Source organism: Echeneis naucrates, chromosome 16, assembly GCF_900963305.1.
Source record: "Echeneis naucrates chromosome 16, fEcheNa1.1, whole genome shotgun sequence".
Lineage (NCBI taxonomy): Eukaryota > Metazoa > Chordata > Actinopteri > Carangiformes > Echeneidae > Echeneis > Echeneis naucrates.
In genome coordinates, this window is record NC_042526.1 from 24,118,144 (window position 1) to 24,137,305 (window position 19,162).

General features: G+C 42.2%; 1 protein-coding gene across 1 annotated transcript in view; it reads right to left on the bottom strand.

Moving 5' to 3' along the window:
- ripor1 (RHO family interacting cell polarization regulator 1) overlaps window positions 1-1,507 on the bottom strand; it is a 55,390-nt gene extending 53,883 nt beyond the window's left edge. Inside the window, exon 1 of the mRNA XM_029523336.1 lies at window positions 1,360-1,507. The gene's annotated coding sequence lies outside the window, so the exon portion shown is untranslated. The remainder of the gene's footprint in view (window positions 1-1,359) is intronic.
- Between the last annotated feature and the right edge of the window lie 17,655 nt (window positions 1,508-19,162).

Genomic DNA, 19,162 nt, shown 5'->3' on the forward strand with positions numbered 1-19,162 from the left:
GCGGTGTAGCTCAGTGGCAGAGCTGCGTGCTTTGCAAATCCCAGCCACAAGGCAAACCTGAGGTTGGCTTGGGCTGGCCCCAAGCCTGGAAAAATGGGGAGGGTTGCAACAGGAAGGGCAACAGGCATAAAAAACCTAGCCAAATCAACAATGCAAGTTACAGATCTAACTTGTTGTAGCGACCCCAAATAAGGAAAAGCCAAATGAGGAAAAGAATAATTGTATTGCTACAAACCCAACTATATATGATGGTTACCATGGTTACCATAAAAATTATTGTGCTCTGGACCTGGGTTGTAGAAAGCTGTTCCTCAACTTTAGACTTTTCTGTGGTTGACTTTGTGGACTGGTCATGGATAATCCATCCATTATCAATGAATCTTGTCCACGTAGGTTGTTGGAGCAGGTGAAACCCAGCAGATAACATCCTGCACCACTCAACTATGCAGACTCATGCCCATGAGTCATCCATTAAGGCAATGTCCTTGGGGGGAAGCTGGAGAGCCCAGAGGTACAGTGTCTGCCCTCCACTCTGTATCTGTTACACCCACTTGTTAGCTCAGGCCTGATCATTAGCTGAATTGGGTCTTCTAACAGTGAAAGCCCTGACACAGCACAAAGGGGCTCTTGTTCGCTGAGCTCTGAGAGGGACATACAGAGCATTCTGGTGTATTTGAAGTAGCATTCCCAGAGTCATCCTGTCTGGGTTTGTTTTTCATCTATTACAGCAACATTTGAGTTCCATGAACTTCCGCCGCTGAACACAGTCAATCGGTGTGTTTGTTCACGCAGAGCAAGCCTTCAGAGCTATGCCAAGAATGCTGTCAGTCCATCTACAGGCACACAGTTTGTCTGATGTCATAACATTATGGATTACTCTTTTGGATAATTAGCTAATCAATAAAATATACATTTTGAAATAAGTAATTATTGTCCTGTCTGATGAACTGGAGCCAGAGGACAAAGGTCTTTTTTAGTGAATAAGTGAAAAGTTCAAGTTAGACTTGGTCTCGTGACACATTGGTCCTTCTTCTCCAACCCCTGTATGTGAAGGTAACAAGGTGCTCCACTCACATTCACCTGAGGGACTGTGACTGACACCACACATCATCAGGCTGAAGACTTGGTTCTGAAAGACGCACAAAGCCACAAACCCTGCAGAATGCAAAGGGGTCTAAATGGGGTCAGGCATGGTTTCCTGGGCTGAAAGGACCGGACTGCAGCGTCCAAACACAAGAGCTGCCCCGCACTCATGCATCTGCTAAATCAGGTGGTTCAGACGGAGGGACGCGGTGAAACAGCCAGTTAGATATAAAGACCAAGAAGATAACAAACAGACGAACATTACAATCAACCTACATGTTAGCCGCGATGTCCTGCGTCCTCTCCTCACAGCTGACTCAGATCAGTCCTTTTCCCCAGAAGAGTCCATCATGTCCCTGTTTACCGGCTGCCCCGTCCCTGGTAGAGACAGAGGACAGCTCTTCCCCACGAAGCGCGGCGCAGCGTCAAGCGCTCCGCACTCACCGTCAGCACATCCGGCCAACTCCTTCAAGAGTTACAGCACATCCGGCTGACATGACGCAGCTTCACTTTTCAGAAAGGATTCACGTGATTTGTGCATGGTGCTAAAATGAACACTGAACTGAACACAGACTACCACAAAGCACAACTGTTAAACCAACTGAAGACACGAAACTGCGCGGTGGCCAAGCGGTTGGCTCTGTTGCCTCGCAGCAGGAGGCTGTGGATCTGTTACACTAACCCCTTTATTGCACTTTTAAGGATTGCATTTCAATTTTGTTCTACTTCTACAATGACAAAAATATATATTCCAATTTTTCTATGTTCTCCCCGTGCCTGCATGGGTTTCCTCCAGGTGAGTGTGAGTGGGTGTTGGTCTCTGTCTGTCTCGGTGTGTTGGCCCTGTGATGGACTGGTGACCTGTCCAGGGTGACCCCGCTCCTCACCTAATGTGAGCAGGGATTGGCTCCAGCAGCCCGGCGACCCAGAAACGGAAAAAGCGGTAGAAGATGAATCCTAACAGAAGGCTGGATACCTTGTTGCCGCAGAGACTAATAAAAATAATCAGAAGATGGTCTAAAACGACAAAGTGAGTTGGACATGCATCATGTCAACAAAAGTAATTTTCACCTTCAGTATTACTGTTTAAACTTTTATCAAAGGGATTTTTTTGCTTTAGGCCACTTAACTCTGTTTGAGAAACAGATGTTGGGGGGACCCCTCCCCTCAGGCTGTATTAGACTGCCCTCTAATGGACTCAACATAAGGGGAGGCAGCAGTTCTGTCTGGAAGAATCAGGTAACCCTTGAATTCAACTTTGATCTCAGTCACATCGACAAGAGTGACATTTGCTCAGTTGATAACAGTGGAATATGGCATAGCTGAAGACTCAGCAAGACCATTTTTAGAAACCACCAGGGCTGGATGCACCTGTTTACTGGCCCTCAGGAAAGAAATGCTCTTGGGTTCCAGTTTATGTTCTACCTCCCAGATTCCATTACGTGAACTTGCCAAGGGTGATGCAGACATAGTTATGTTTAAGGAAGTGGCTATCAGATTAAAGACAGTCCAAAAACATGGCTTTAAAGAGAGTAGGTAAGCATGAGGCCATGATTTCAAAGCTGAGGGCCCTGGCCACCACGGGTAACAAAGTGGTTGGGACGGGTGGGAGACCACTGAATCGGGGTAGTATATCATGGATAACTGTGGACATTAAGGTAGAAGCACAGTCATAAAATTCTAAAATATCACAGCAAATCAGTTAAAAGATGTAAGAATTAGTTAAAAACCCTGAGACAGCAGTCTGGGTGAGCTGACTCAGGATATACACAGAGGTCAACAATGGTAGAAAAAAAAAACAAACGAGACCCGAAGCTCAATAGTTTATTAAAAATGTCTGTCGGTTTCCACTAGTCATGTTTTTGATAGCAGGAGGTGCAAAATCGCAATAAAATTTGTGTATGTACTTTTAAACGTAGTCAATGCTGACATTTATGTTGTTATTGCACAGTCCCATGACATTTTGTAATTAAAAAATTATATAATCATGCTATTCAATAAAATTCTTTTGTAATCTAGCAAGCTAGCTATATCACTGTATGTCTTCATTCCTACTGCACCTTGTGGGAATGGTTGGGTGCAACCATGCTCAAGGCCTGCACGAAGGCTCCTTCCTTTAACTTGCTATCCCTTCACCAATCCAACATAAAGCTGATCAGTGCTCATCAGAAAAAGCCAGGCTTGATCCACAGCAACATCATCAGCATCATCACATCAGGTCATAGCACACAAGTTCACAAACTGAACATCGTTTACTTGGTCTAAGTCCAGTTCCAGGTTCCTGTCACAGATCAGAGATGAGCCACATACAGAATCGCAAGAAACAGGAGTTTAGGCAAAGTAAATTACTTTACACGAAAAACATGGGCAAGTCTATTCAGAGTTTCAAACCAACAATCAGTGCAATCTAGTAGAGAACTCTAATAGACAGACTCTCCTGATTCTTCTGTACCTGCATAGAGGAATCAGGCAAATACTCACAACTACCTGGAGAACAACAACAGCAAAGTGACAGCCATAAATAGTGAGGATTTAATGTGCCACAGGTTTGTAGCAAAATAAGATGGCTGACAACTAATAGACTGACTACACTGAAATACTGGCAGGAAAAGCTAGCAGGCACTGACTGTAGAACGAACACACAATTGTTTGCACTATACTGTATGCTGCAGGGGTGTGGAATAAATTTTGAGCCAAAATATTCAGAACTTTTAAAATATCAAACAATGCCACCATGGCAACAGCCCTATCCACCTTCAAAAACAACGTGAAGGAGGAGGAACCTGGACTTGATGTATGCCAACACTAAGGACGCATACAGGATCTAGGAACAGGGATTCTGGAGAAACATGGTTATTGGTATGTTGGTGCATGAAAGGGGGTGGAGCGAAAGAGAGAGAGAGAGAGAGAGAGAGAAGCTCAGTCCTGCTTAGAACTGGGAGAAACAGTGATTTTTAAGAAGCATGGTTCTTATCAACGCATGCAGGGGAGAGGGAGGGAGAGATGGAGAGAGAGAAGCTCAGTCCTTCCCCCAGCAGCCTCGGCCTACAGCAGCACAGCTAAAGAGTAGAGGACTTTAACTTTTTAACTATCAGCTCTGTCATACAGGAAAGTTTTAAGCCTGGTCTTGAAAGTTACTAAAGAGTCCGCCCCCCGGACCGATGCTGGAAGTTGGTTCCATAGAAGAGGAGCCTGATAACTGAACCATCTGCCTCCAGATTTACTCTTGGAGACTCTGGGAACCACAAGTAAACCTCCATCTAGAGAGCGGAGTGGCCTGCTAGGACAGTAAGGAACTATGAGCTCTCTGAGATATGATGGAGTTTGTCCATTAAGAGCTTTATATGTTAAAAGAAGGATTTTAAATTCTGCTCTGTATTTTACTGGCAGCCAATGAAGAGCAGCTAACACAGGAGAGATGTGATCTCTTTTCCTAGTTCCTGTTAATATTCATGCAGCAGCATTCTGAATTAACTGAAGGCCTTTTAGAGATTTGTTTGGACATCCAGATAGTAATGAGTTACAGTAGTCCAGCCTAGAAGTTACAAATGAATGGACTAGTTTTTCTGCATCATCCTGAGAAAGGATGTTTCTGACTTTCTTAATGTTTCTCAGGTGGAAGAAAGCTGCCCGACTAACTTGTTTTATGTGAGGGACAAAGGACATGTCCTGGTCAAAAATTACTCCAAGGTTTCTTACAGTGGAGCTGGAAGCCAAAGTAATGCCGTCCAGACTGATGAGATGATTAGATAGTATTTTTCTGAGGTGCTTAGGACCGAGTACAATAACTAATTTTGAGTTATCCAAACTTGTATGTCTTCAAGACATGTCTGCAGTTTGACTATCTCACTGACTTCATTTGGCTTCATTGATAGGTACAGCTGAGTGTCATCTGTGTAACAGTGGACGTTCATGCTGTGTTTCCTCATAATGTTGCCTAGAGGAAGCAGATAAAGCGTAAAGAGGATTGGTCCAATTACCAAACCCTGTGGGACTCCATGACTGACTACAGTACATGAGGAAGAGCTGTTGTTAACATGAACGAACTGATTTATATCTGATAAGTAGGATTTGAACCAGTTTCTGTGCTATGATGGGCTCTAAATCCTGACTGAAACTGTTCAAACTAACTATTTCCATCCAGATGCCCGTGTAGTTGTTTTGCTACAGCTTTCTGACTGATTTTAGAAATAAATGGAAAGTTCGATATGGGTCTATAGTTTGCCAAAACATCTGGATCAAGATTCGGCTTTTTAAGCTGGGGTTTGATGACCGCGGTCTGAAGAGTCTGAGGTACATAACCCAAAGGTAAGGTTAAATTAATCAGATATGAAATGAACGGCTCGAATAATTTAAATAAAAATGTTATAAAATTAAAGAGGCTAGTAGGTACTGGGTCTAATAGACAGGTTGACGGTCTGGATAATGAGACTATAGACGCTAGCTCTGAAAAATTCAGAGGTGAGAATGATTCCAGATGTAAAAGAGGCGATGCAGCTGATTCAGGAGTTGCTGTATTCAGTTGAAGATTATTGTCTAATGTAGGTAAGAGCTGATGAATTCTTTCTCTGACTGTGAGAACTTTATCTGTAAAAAAGTCCATAAAATCATCACTGCTTAGAGCTAAGGGGATCACTGGTTCAACTGAGCTATGGCTCTCTGTCAGCCTGGCTACAGTGCTGAAGAGAAACCTGGGGTTGTTCTTGTTTTCTTCTATGAGTGCTGAGTAATATGAACTTCTAGCACTGTGGAGAGCTTTTTTATATGTTTTTAGGCTGTCTTTCCAGGCTCTGTGAGACTCTTCTGACTTACTGGAACGTCAATTTCTTTCTAATTTCCTTGATGTCTGCTTTAAGGCAGCCTCCTCAGATTCATTACTTTCTTTTTGAGAGGGGCGGCATTATCAAGATTCGAACACAGTGGGGCCATAGTGCTAGTCACAAGGTCATCAACCTGCGTATGGGAGAAATCCTCATTTGAATTTAGATATGGCATTGTTGGGAATGATGACCAAATGTTCTCTTTAAATTTAGCCACAGCAGCTTCAGATAAACATCTTCTATAGCTGAATTTATTCCTCAATGCTGTGGAGCCCATTAAAGTAAACTCAAATGTAATAAGGTAATGGTCAGACAGGAGAGAGTTTTGGGGAAGAATTGTTAACTTGTCAATTTCAATGCCATAAGTTAGAACAAGATCAAGGATATGATTGTAAAAGTGAGTGGGTTCATTCACATGCTGGGAAAAGCCAATTGAGTCTAGTAGGGAAAGAAACCCAGAACTAAGGCTGTCGCTTTCTACATCTACATGTATATTGAAATCTCCCAGAATAATGATTTTATCTGTACTGAGTACTAACTCTGATATAAACTCAGGAAACTCTGATCGGAAGTCTGTCATGAAACTTAGAATTTTGTATCTGCTCTCATTTGACCCTGTTATTACTCTTTGTGCCAGTTTCACTTTGTAATTTCTTCATTGTGGATCTGTTGTTTGCTTTACCTCCTGCTTTTGTTCTTCCTGTCCTTGAGACGGTCTGCTTCACTTAAATGGATTATGGGTTGTTACCCATATTATCTGACACCAGTCGCTCTTCCCTCCACGCTCAACCACGTAGGGAGTTGGCTATGTTGGAGGGTCCTCCGAATGTATGGTGAAATTAATTATATTCTATTTAATGGACTTACATATCCCACAATGCATCATGAAAAGTAGTGGACAACAGTTACCCAAGTAGTATCCAAAAGCGTCTTTAGATTTAAAGTCTAAGTTTCACTGCTGAGCTCAGTATATTGTCCTCAGCAGTGATGAGGGGGAAGTGAATGAGTGACTGACTCAACTTGGTCTTTCTCTCATTCTTCATCACTTCACCTTCACTTCAGATTTTTAACACGTGCATCCATCCATCTTCTACTGCTTTTTCCATTTCCGGGTCGCGTGGCTGCTGGAGCCAATCCCAGCTCACATTGGGCGAGAGGCGGGGTCACCCTGGACAGGTCGCCAGTCCATCACAGGGCCAACACACAGAGAAAGAGACCAACAACCACTCACACTCACGCTCAGACCTACAGTCAATTCAGAGTCATACCATAGCCATCGTGTGCACATTTTGTTTATTAAATGATCTTCACTACACCTTCCTCTTTAACTCTGTTTCTGTTCGGTTCTTGATTGAACTGCATGCGATTCCTAAAACATGGAGTAACAGACATTGCTTTTGAATATGAACTTGTCTGGAGAGTGGGAAAAAAGATTTGAACATCCCTTACCTTACAGGCTTATGGAGCTCATAAATACCCCTTGTTCCTCAGCCAGTCTTCAAGTGTGTTCAACCAGTTTGCATTGCTAGAATCCTGGATGGAGTGCAGAGGCCAGCCTCCCAGTCAGCCACAAATACATAACTGCTTTATAGTAATGAGTTGTTAATTATGCCCCAGTTTGAAGCCAATCAAACTGGAAAGGATGAAAAAAATATTAAATTCTTTATTTTAGTTTGGAACAATGTTTCTTCTCAGTGACAACTTTAACAGCAGTCATCATTACATACACATTTCTTGACTTGAGGGGAAGTTGCCAGTAGATGGCAGCAAAGGGTTGCAATCATTCTGCACATTGTTTCCAGTCTGGACACCATCCATCCATCCATCTACTGCCCTTTCTTTTCTGGGTCACAGGGCTGCTGGACCCAATCCCAGCCGGCGAGGGGCGAGGTACACCCTGGACAGGTTGTCAGTCCATCACAGGGCCAACACACAGACAAACAGAGACAAACAACCAGTTAATCTATACATGCACGTCTTTGGACGGTGGGAGGAAACCCACACAGGCCAGGGGAGCAGTCTGGACTCATGATTGGTAAATGTTTCACAGGGAAACAACGTAAGTCTCGTTCAATACACCTTCTCTTGGTGGAGGACTAATTGTTACAGATTACTTTTAGATTAATGCAGTATGCTCCTGGACCTGAGTACAAATTTAGTTTCATGTTCAAACATGCAAATGACGATAAATTGACCTTGAACTTTGAACCTTGAAGTTATGACACTGAGCGTTTAATTCACTTTAAGGTCTGGACGATACCATTTGCACTTTACTACCACTCTATCCTTTGTTTCCATGACTAATCTAAGGAGAGAATCACAAGAAATTCTACAGTGAGCATTGAAAGGAGAGCGTCCTGACAATTATTACATAATGAATCTTAACTTCCCCATGATGGAGACTAGGTTGTGTGGCTCACATATTTTTTGTTTGGTGCAATGTTGATAATGAGAGGAGAGAGGAGGGGAAAGAAAATGAAGTGTGTGTATTCTCTATTTGGCAGTGTACAATCCATGCTCAGTTTATTAGGTGCACAATGAGTCTGAAATTAAATCCATCTTTATGAATGCTTACATGTTCAGTTCATGCTCAGACATGCGTTTCAGTCATAATGTTGTAGGAAAAAGAATAAAAAGTTGAATCAACAACTTAACTCACTGAATAAATCCTGGAAAAGTTTCAGGCCTTTCTGAGAGATAACTGCAGGATAGTTGTGGTGCATTGTTGTCTTGTTTTTTTTTTTAATTGACATTTTTCAATTTCAACCGTGTTGCTGTCATTCTCCTCCAAGCCTATTTTCATTTGTTGTTTTGTTTTTTGATATAAGTGTTCCAGTCCTTCTCCTTGTCTTATTGCTTCAGGTTTTATATGTTCATGGCCTCACCCTTCTGAATTAATTTGCCTTTTGTGTGAGTGATGTACCAACCAGTTTTTATTTTATTTTATTTTTTGTTTGTTTTTATACACAGTAAGATTCTACTATGTTGTGTATTTGAATCTTTCGAGTTGTTTTTTGTTCTTTTCTTTTTAATTTTTTTAACAAGCCTGGATTTGTTGGCTGTGACACTGACTCCAGCAGATAAACTGAAGAACAAAATTAGTTAAGATTTGGATCAAGATTTCGACACATATTCAGAATTAGCACAACCTCAGCTAAATATATTGCACTCTAGACGTCACAGCCCAAGATGGAGGATGTGGGATGATGGAAAAACACGAAGAAGTGAAGCAACAAAGTTCCAGTCAGAAAGCTTTATGGATTTAACCTTTGCTTCTACCTACTGATCAATTGAACTGATTTCCATCTAGATCAGAAATGACTGAATATTAAAAGGTATAGTTACTAAGTATATATATATATGTATATATATATAGGTATATATATGTCACAATTAAATGTATACTTCCATTTGGGCAATACGTTTCTAAATTTTCATAGACTAACTTTGGAAAAACATAATTACATTTGTATATTTCAAGACAATTTTTTGGTACAGAGCTGCTGTAGTACTTTCATCGTCAATCAAGGAAACATGGTGTTTCACTTCAGTATAGATTTATATGTATAAATGCACATGCATGTGTATGTTTCTCTTTTCGTATTGCTTTTGGTTGATTGGTGATTGGTGATTACTGTGAAATAAAGAGAAAAAAGGCTTGGTGTCCATAATAAACTACAAACTGTGTATTCATGTGTCTGAGTGATTGCTTACAGAGAGGCTGCAGTTCATTCATTCATTCACTCATCTGTACAAACTCACATTGGGCTGGAACTTGCAGGGTACACTATAATTTGGGTATCGGTCCAACATATACAGACAGACAAAGATGAACGGCACTCACACTCAGCCCTATTGGCAATTTAGCGTCAACAATCAGCGTAGATGTGCATGTCTTTGGAATGTGGGAGGAAGCAGAGTAAACACACCCTGGAGAGCCCCAGGCCCAGGAATCAAACCCACTATCTTCTTGCTGTGAGGCAACAGCTCTAACCACTATACTGCTGTGCTGCCCCTCTTTGTAACTGTATACTGGAAATCATAGCAAGACTCACACATGCATACATAGAGGAATACATTCAAACAAATTGAAATGGAGAGTGAAAATGGCTGGTAGTGCCATTTTTCGTTATCAGAATATCAACACAAATCTACAGCACAAAAAACCCGAAACCTTCTTTCAATCGTTTTTAATTTATTCATATATTATTTTATCTCTTCTGTGTGAAAGTTCCTCGATGGAAGTCTAATAAACAGCAAATCAATAACACTAGTAAATAATATTTATTGTATAATTTGGCCAGAATTTGGCTTATCTTCAGTATTTGAATAGCTCTGCTCGGCCTTGTGAGTGTCGTGGTAAGTATACTCACTTGGTATGCGGCATACCAGGGTTCAATTCCACCAATGAGGAAACCAGGCCGGAAGGTGCCCCCTAGTGGTACTGTTTTGCTGGCCCCAAGTCCAGATAAATGGGAGGGTTCTGTTAGGAAGGGTGTAAAACCGTAGACAGAGAGGCAGAGAGCTCCAGAAGTGGGGGGCTGAGTGGCAAATGGCTGGTTTTGGTGGTTTTTGGACAACCAGGATCTGATATCCTGATGGCACTTGGAGAGGGAGGAGGTAGGAGGAGGTAGGTTCGGTGGACGGGTAGAACTGGGTGATATATCCGCACAGCAGTGAAATTTGATCTTGGAAAATATGGCCAAGAGGGAAGGGGCAGATGATGATCAGGAGGGGCCCAAGGATAGGACCTTAGTTGGGAAACATGTTTAGAATTGGATAAACTGCCGGAGAGATATGATTTAAAGCAATCCAGGGTTGTCACAGACATTCTAGTGGGGGCAAGCTTGTCAATGAGGATGGTGTGGGAGATTGTGCCACAGGTTGCACTCAAATCAAGAAGAATAAGGATGATAAGTTGTCCAGAGTTGGCAGCCATGAGGAGGTCATAGGTGATTTTAACAAGAGCTAAACTGGCAAGTGCTAATCAAGTGGGTTATATTCATATGTCAATCTTATACATTAAACTGTGGTAAATGGTGGCACTAAAGCCAACAGTTAGCGTTCAAAAGCTAATGATGAAAGTCAACAGGCAATCACTCGCTCACTCAACTATAATGTTGTTTCAGTAGATTTGGCAAAGGGTCTTCATCTTTCTGCTTCTCTCACCGTCTCACTATTGATTGTGTGCTCTGGGTTTTTACCCTGTGATTTCTGCTCTTTATTTTGACCACACATTGTTCTCCAGATAGCAATCTGATTATAGCATTTGTTTGTGCTCCGCCTCGATACACAAAGCTTCAAAACACCCTTTCAACCCTGAGAAAAAGCTTCAATCTGCCCCTGGCAAATAAAAACATTTATTGACAGAGTAATCTCTCAGTCCTGTCATTCTGCCATGTACACAAAGACTCAAATACGTGCTAACACACACACAGATATACAAATACACACATGTACTCACTTACACACAAACAAACACACATACACAGACATAATATCCCCTAAACACGGACAAAGGTCAGTGATCAGCTGGGAGTCATAAGGTCTGTGATTGGATGTTTATAGAGAAGTGGGCGTCACCATTGTCACCTCGCTAAATATCGACCAGAGAAGACACCTTCACTAATAGACAGATGAAGACAAAGAGAGAATGACAGAAGGACAGAAAGCTAGAGACAGACTGACAGAGATGAGGAACAACAGAGCAACAGACAATGAAATTGAGAAGACAGACATGATGCTTGATAGAGAGAGAGAGACAGACAGTCACACAGGTTGTCTGTGGTTCAGAGGTTTGTAGTGGGAGCTCCTCACTGGACCAGGGGATTAAAACTGGAGGAACTTTAAAAACCTATGATCCACCAATGGGCAGCATGGTGCCACGGTGGTTAGCGCTGTTGCCCCACAGCAAGAAGGTCCTGGATGTGATACATGGCACTTGGAGTTTGCATGCTCTCTCGGTTTTGGACTTTGAACTGTGGATTTCTTCCACAGATATATTAAATCTAAGTAAAAGCAGCGAATAATAAAACTTTCAAGCCTGATTTAAATCAATTAACAGTTGGCGCACCTCATTCCACAGGTGAGGAGCATAATAACTGAAAATAATTGACTTTGTTGGGTTCTGGGAACACACAGTAATCCTGTCCCTGATGACCTGAGGGGTCTGGACTTCATATGGACTTAATAAGTCTAGAATATATTTTGGTCTGAGACTAACAGTAAGATTTTAAAATCCTCTGACTCAAGGGAAGCCAGAGTAGTGATCTGAGGACTGGTGTAATATGGTCCATTTTCCTGGTGTTTGTAAGGACTCTTGCAGCTTCATTCTGGATCAGCTGTAGTTGTCGAATTGATTTTGTGTTTAGGCCAGTAAAGACACCATTACAATAGTCCAATCTACTGAAAATAAATGTATGAACAATTTTTCCATGTCTTCTTTAGACAGAAATCCCTTAATTCTGGCTATATTTTTGAAATGGTAACAAGCTGATTTGGTAATGAGCTTTCATGGCTGTTAAAATTCAACTCAGAATTAATGTGGGCTACATAGCCAACTGGAAGACTTTCTGAGGGAGACCTGGTCTGATTAGGAGAGATGATGTCCATCCTACTGTGGGGGTTGCTGCTCTCATATCTACGAATATGGCCAATTTTATTAGAAAGCCAAAACCCTGACAACTCCGAGTCGAGACCAGGAGGCAGAGCTGCAGTTTAACACGCTCCTCTGCACCTCAGTCAGAGCGGTCACCTGCTGAGAATAGAATAGAGTCTCTGTCTATGTTTAGGTCTATAGAAACTGTGTCTGTCCCCCGACCACCTAAATTTAGAAAAGTTACTAAACTAAGAAGTGCCCCGAGAATGGAACCTTGTGGCACACCACACAATATTTTTTCTTTCAGACACATGCTCACCAATTGACACAAAGTACTCCCTATCTTGTAATTAGGATTTCAACGAGTGTAATACAGTGCCAGTAAGTCCCACCCACTTTTCCAGTCTGTCAAGCAGTAAGTCATGATCAACCGTATCAAAGGCAGCACTAAGATCTAATAATACCAAGACTGAAGTTTAGCAGGCATCATTATTCAGATGTATATAATTTAAATCTTTGATGAGTACAGTCTGAGTGCTGTGTTGTGGATGGAAATCAGACTGAAATGCATTAAAAAGATTGTTAGGAGAGGTTTTACTACTGCAGTTTTCAGGGCTTGGGGAAACTGACCGGACTGAAGGGAGTTATTTATAATGTGCAGCACATCTGGAGCTATGTAATTAAAAAATTTTTTTTTAAAGTTTGTTGGCAAAATATCAAGGCAGCATGTTGGGGATTTTAACTGTGATGCAGTTTCCATCAGAGCTAAGAAGGAGGTTAGAAGAAGATTAAAAACATGCAGCCCCACGACCCGGAAACAGAAAAAGTGGTTGCAGATGAGTGAGTGAGAGTGACGTCTATGTTTTTTAATTAATTTAAGAAATAGGATGTGTATAATTTGCAGTAAATTCTCTGTCCTTGACAGTTGATTTAAGGTTGTAATTTCCAAAGAAATCCTGATGAGGACAAACTGTCAATGTGTGACAGCTTCATCAATACTCATGCCCAAAAGAATGGTGAAGAGTTTCACTCAGCGTATTGGAAATAAAGGTGGATCTGAAGTTTCTAAAATAAGTTCTCATTTTAAAAAGTAAGAGTAAAAACAGAAATGCATGGAATTAGATCTTTGTAAGGTGAAAACCTTAAGGGAAAATATTAAGAAAATATTCTAAGCTGCACAGCAATAGCTGATGACAGTTATAAAAGTGTGTATGTGATGATGGAGACAGAGAATTACTTTTCGATTAGCCACAGTGTCAGGTCATGGTGTCACGTCCCACCCCTCTGTCTGTGTGACTGATCAATACCAACATCACACACGCTATTAGCAACTGCACCTCTTCTTTCTCCTTCGTTCTGTCAGAAACACAATTATCACCCCCCCAACCCACACACACAACTGCATCCACCACTCTTTCCCATTTGTCTTGATTCTTCACTTTTCTATCACTATTTCCCCTCTTTTAAGATCCAATTTCTCACACCTGGGCTTTTGCCTTTTTCTTCATAGCTTTTTTCAGTATGTTTTTGCAACGTTTTGTCAGTTTTTGGCTTTTTTTTTTTTTTTACCAGTAACACACTGTGGGGCCCAGAGTAGTGAAAGGTGGATTTTATTATAGTAAGTCTATGTCATAACCATTTGATCTAAACATGTGCGAAATCCTGATGGCGACAAAACATCAAATGAGAAAGGAATCAATAATATTCCCACAGTCATTTGAGTTGTGTAAGAGTCCCCCTTGTGATTTTGAGCATGCTTGGTTCAGTGATCATAAGTGATCTACAAAGCTAAGTGTGTCCCAGACTTCATTACGTTCTACAATCCAATTGATCGAGGCAATGCCCTTAAAATTTAAACTAACGGCTGCAACTAGATACAGTAGGTCTGCGTCATAATTTCAGGGTAGATTACAGATTTAGAAGAGTAGCTCACCAACCTGTTGTCCCTAGAGCTCCAAAGAAAAAATATGAGAGAGGAGATGTAAAACTACACTGAGTTTGTATTTGGTTTTTAAAACTAAAAATGATGTCTTCTAATGGGTATGAAGCAGTCTCACTGTTTGATTATAAATATTAACAGCTCCAGCCCTCTAACCAGTAGACAACAATATGACTTAGTTGTTGCCACAAATTAGTGTGTCCTTTTTATCTAGGTTATCAATGAAGAAACACTACATGGCCCAAGAATTTGAAATAACTCATTACTTCAATTTTCCTTGTTGCAATTGAACACATCACAGCTAACCTTTTATATATATTATGCCAAATTACACCAGTTTATCAATTTTAAATTTTCAGCATTTTTGGAAACATCTTGGTGAACTGGTGAAACTGGCTAGGGAGAGGAGTGTCTGGATTATCCTCCTGACACGTGCCCCGAGGCGTCAAGGAACCGGATAAGCAGATGAAGAAGAAACATTCAAAATCTTGTCAGCTATTGAATATGAATGTGTATTTAAAATGTGTATTTATTTTAAATGCTTATTTTTTGATCTGTATGTGCATTTTGTCTGGCATTGGTAGCACACAGTGCGTGGTTATCTTTTAAATACCACTTCACTGAATCAATGGTGGAGTACACATTCATGAAAAAGGGTTGACACCACAATGTTTTTTTGTTTGCCAGTCCTCATTTGTCTGGAACCTGGAATAAAAGGCAATAAAAAACATGAATACATACAGTGTGTACTGAAATACTAACTTTTTAGTTCCTGGATTTCCAGCTCCAGTTTCCTGAGGGTCCTGCGTTTGATATCCACATCAAGCCTCTTGTTTAATTTTTATCACTGCAAGCTCGATCTGTCTCTCAAGATATTTGATGAAGAGACTTCTGAATGTGAATTCGGTAAAAGAAATGTTAGTTAGCACAGCAAGATTTGTGCATGATGTAGATTTACTTCATCCAAAACTCAATTGTTGTGAGGTCCGGGGAGGGAGTTCCAAACTCGGGTTTCTCAAACACGCTGACCACGCTGACCACGCTGAGAACAAACATGGCTGAGAGAACTAACTCTCTTCCCTTGAGTCTGACTCAAAAAGCTATACCTGGCTATCTTGACAAGGTCGCTGCATTCAACACACCCGGCGTAGACTAAGCTATAGCCAAACTAATTGCTCATGGCCTTGACAACAACCCTGGAAGACAAACTACAAACTGCAGGATTGGGTAAGTTGGCCATCTTGCCGACAGCACAGTCTTCCAAATTTGTCCAAAATCATGAACCACTCCGAGGCATATCTGCTGTCTGTCACTAACCCTAACCCTTGTGCAAGACCTCCACTCCACCACAAGTCAGCACCTTGGCGTCTCTGCCTGCCCATGAACGCTCACGAGTCGTGCGCTCTGTGAGCTATCCCTGAAAGGCTATGCCAAACAGAAACAAACCATGGCTAGAGCACCTGAACCCACAGTCCTAAATGTGGACACTGACACCCCATCACTAGAGTTGAAAAGGACCTCAGGGACACTGACACGGACACACTTCCTCACTGCATCAGGTAGGATTCACCAAAACGCACACTCGAGGAACAATCACAGCGAAGAGTATCAATCTCAGTGGTATAATGGAAATCACAGGATAACAGTCAAAGATGTGAGGCTTGCACTGTGGGCTGATAAGTCCGCTATGAGCAAGAAAGTGTATGAAACAATGCAACAACCATAACCTGGCCTGGGACTCATCTAGAGATCGTTCCGGTTCCCGCTGGAACTGACCACAGGCAGAGTAGCCACTGCCCTTGGTATCTGTGGGGTGTCAGTGTGCTGAAACAGTTGAGCTCTAGTACAACCCTTTAGTTCTCCCAGGGGCATCCCAGCAACCACTCTGTAACAACACTATGGGGGGGTGGTGGAAGCCATATTTTCTACCACCAAAAATCCTGACACAGAATCCAAGTATGTGCGCCTCTCCTTTCGCTGCCACCTTCCTGTATGGAGACAGAACGCTGAAAGAAACTTCATACACAGTCCGTAGTCATGCAATTCTGATTTTCCATAGCCAGTCAAAAAATGCATGAAAATGTTCTTTCTTGGTTCATTTGTTTGTGTGCTCTGTGATGTCGTGAGTAAAGAGTAACCATTTAATTCTGTTTTTGAGAAGATAAACCTGTCCACCGAATTAACCATAGGAAGTAGAGAAAAAATGTACTTATCAAAACGATACATTTCCCTTTTTTTCATATATGACTTCAAATTTGGGTAAATGAAAGGTGTAGTCTTAAATCCGAAATCCTCCCTCGTTATGCCGTGAAGCTAGAGGGAGAAATTTGACTGGACCAAATTCACGCCGAAATCCAGACCACGCCTGCAGCTGTCAGGTGTGGGCCATTCGGCCAATTAATGACTAAATACTCATAATGTCCACTAGGGGTGTTGAACCCCGTTTTCCATTCATCCCCCTCCATGATTCTGACCAGACGGTATTGGTTACGAGCCTTGGGCTTCCAGCCCGTCCAGTGCCAGGGAGCGCCGGTGCCTCTCCAACAACGGTCAGCCTCTCCAATGCTGATGGAGTTTGTGGATTCAGTTATCTGTTTGGATGGCTAGGGCAATGAGAGAGTCCATGTCCGCAGGCAGGTCCAAGGGCACCAATAGCTCCCGTATGGGAGCAGACAGTCCTTTCAGGAAAACATTCCACCTGTTCTCCGCTGCCAGGGTGTAGAAGCAGATGGCGTAGTCACATACCGAACCACTGCCCTGCATCAGCCCGCCCAACTCTCTAGCTTTCTCCCTATCCACGGACACCGGATCAAAAGTCTTCTGGAGAGCGGCTTAAAATTTGGGAAGAGAGCGGCAAAGTGGAGAGTCACGCCCCCACTCTGCTGTGGCCCGTGCTCTCACTCTCCTGGTCTGGTCTGTGTTAAATGCATGGGGGGAATGTTCAAAGTGAATGGAACAGTCAATGAGGAAAGCCTTACAAAGCCCTGGCTCCCCAGATCCTGCACTTGGGATGAAAGCTGACCTAACTGCGAGACCATTGCCCCCTGAAACTCCTCCTGGTGGGGGAGTCGGGCCTCCTGTGCACGCAGCGCAGCCGTCAGCTGGCCAGTCTCTTCTGAGCCCAGGCAGGGACTCAAGGCATGACTCAGACGCAGAGATCTTGCAAAGAACAGACTTTATTTGTAACACCGGTGACCTCAAAACAGAGTGACAAAAACAATGGCTATGAAATTACTAGTCCTGTCCTGACTCACGGAGGAAGGCTCTATATTCTGAAGTCACAAGAGGAAACAAAAATCTACTCCAGGAAGAGAAAAAAGGCTGAAAAGCCACCACACTGTGACAGACTGTTGACGGAAAGAGGAATACACAACTTCTGTTTTGTTGCAGGAACATGGGGGAAAACAACGACCTGCGGCATATTTTTCAGTTGAACTCAACAGTGTTGCTGCAGGTCTCAGAGCTGTTGCTGCTGGAGAGAGAACAGTCATGGAGTCACATGATATTGTGGGATACACTGATTTGACCTTGTTGGTCCCACATGCAGTCTCCCTCATCCTCCTCGAGCTTCATGTCTGTGCTGTGAGGTGGTTACGTGGCAAGGCTGTTCTATTGGATTTGCCAAATGTTGGTGAAAAAATGTACTGTTCTTAACCCTGCTACTCTTCTGCCAACAGCTGAGGACAGAGAGCCACATGACTGCGTGGCCACCATAGCGTCTGTTTGTTCCCCAGACCAGACCTGCGAAAAACTCTGATTTCTAATGCAGACTTTGGTTTCTTTGTAGATGGCTCAGCATCCAGAGATTGTGAGACTGGAACAAACATCACAACACTGCAGGAGACAGTGATTGCACAACCTCTGTCCTCTTCTCATTCATTCATAAAAATCTGTTAACATTTACACAGACAGCAGATATGCCTCGGGGTGGTTCATGATTTTGGACAAATTTGGAAGAATCAGGGTTTCTTAACTTCAACAGGGAAACCTATTGCTCATCATATGGTGGTCAACACTTTAAGATGCTATGTTGTTACCAAAACAAATTGCTGTGTGTGAATGTGAAGCTCATACTAACAACACTGAATTTGTTTCTCAAGGAAACACCAGTGTAACCAGGATCTCAATGTACCTTCCGGTGGACTGGTTCTAGATTCATGAAGTAGTGTGACAACTAGCAAATAGCAAACTAGCAAACTAGCAAAAAAAGAGAGCTCTATGTATTAACAGATAGAAGTCAATACTGTAACATTAAACAGTAAACAATAATGAACATTAGCCTCCAAAAAACCAAAAAGAAATTGTATTGTCACAGGAAATATGTGTTCAGTACTGTTCTTGAATATCCAGGGATTTGTCAAACCAATTGCCCAAATGTCTTCAGTCAGAATAATAATAAATAAGCAAGTTTTTTAAGGTTACTTGCCCTTAATTTTCAAAGGTTACTATTATGTGGTCCATGGGAGGTCCTACCACGCTGAGGATCTTGAGTGAAGAAAAGGATGAGATCTTCCTCTGTTCAGCAGATAAATCCTCGGGCCTGGGACGGCTCGCCATCAAGACAATCAGAATCTCGCTCGTTCCCTTTTGGTAATATTGCACTCTGAACAACTTTCCTCTCACTCATCAGCGTGTGTTTTCTCAGTCACCTCATCCTGCTGCAGCCTCGTCCATGTGAGGAGGAGGGATCTACTTCCCCCATTCAATAAGATGCGAGTACAC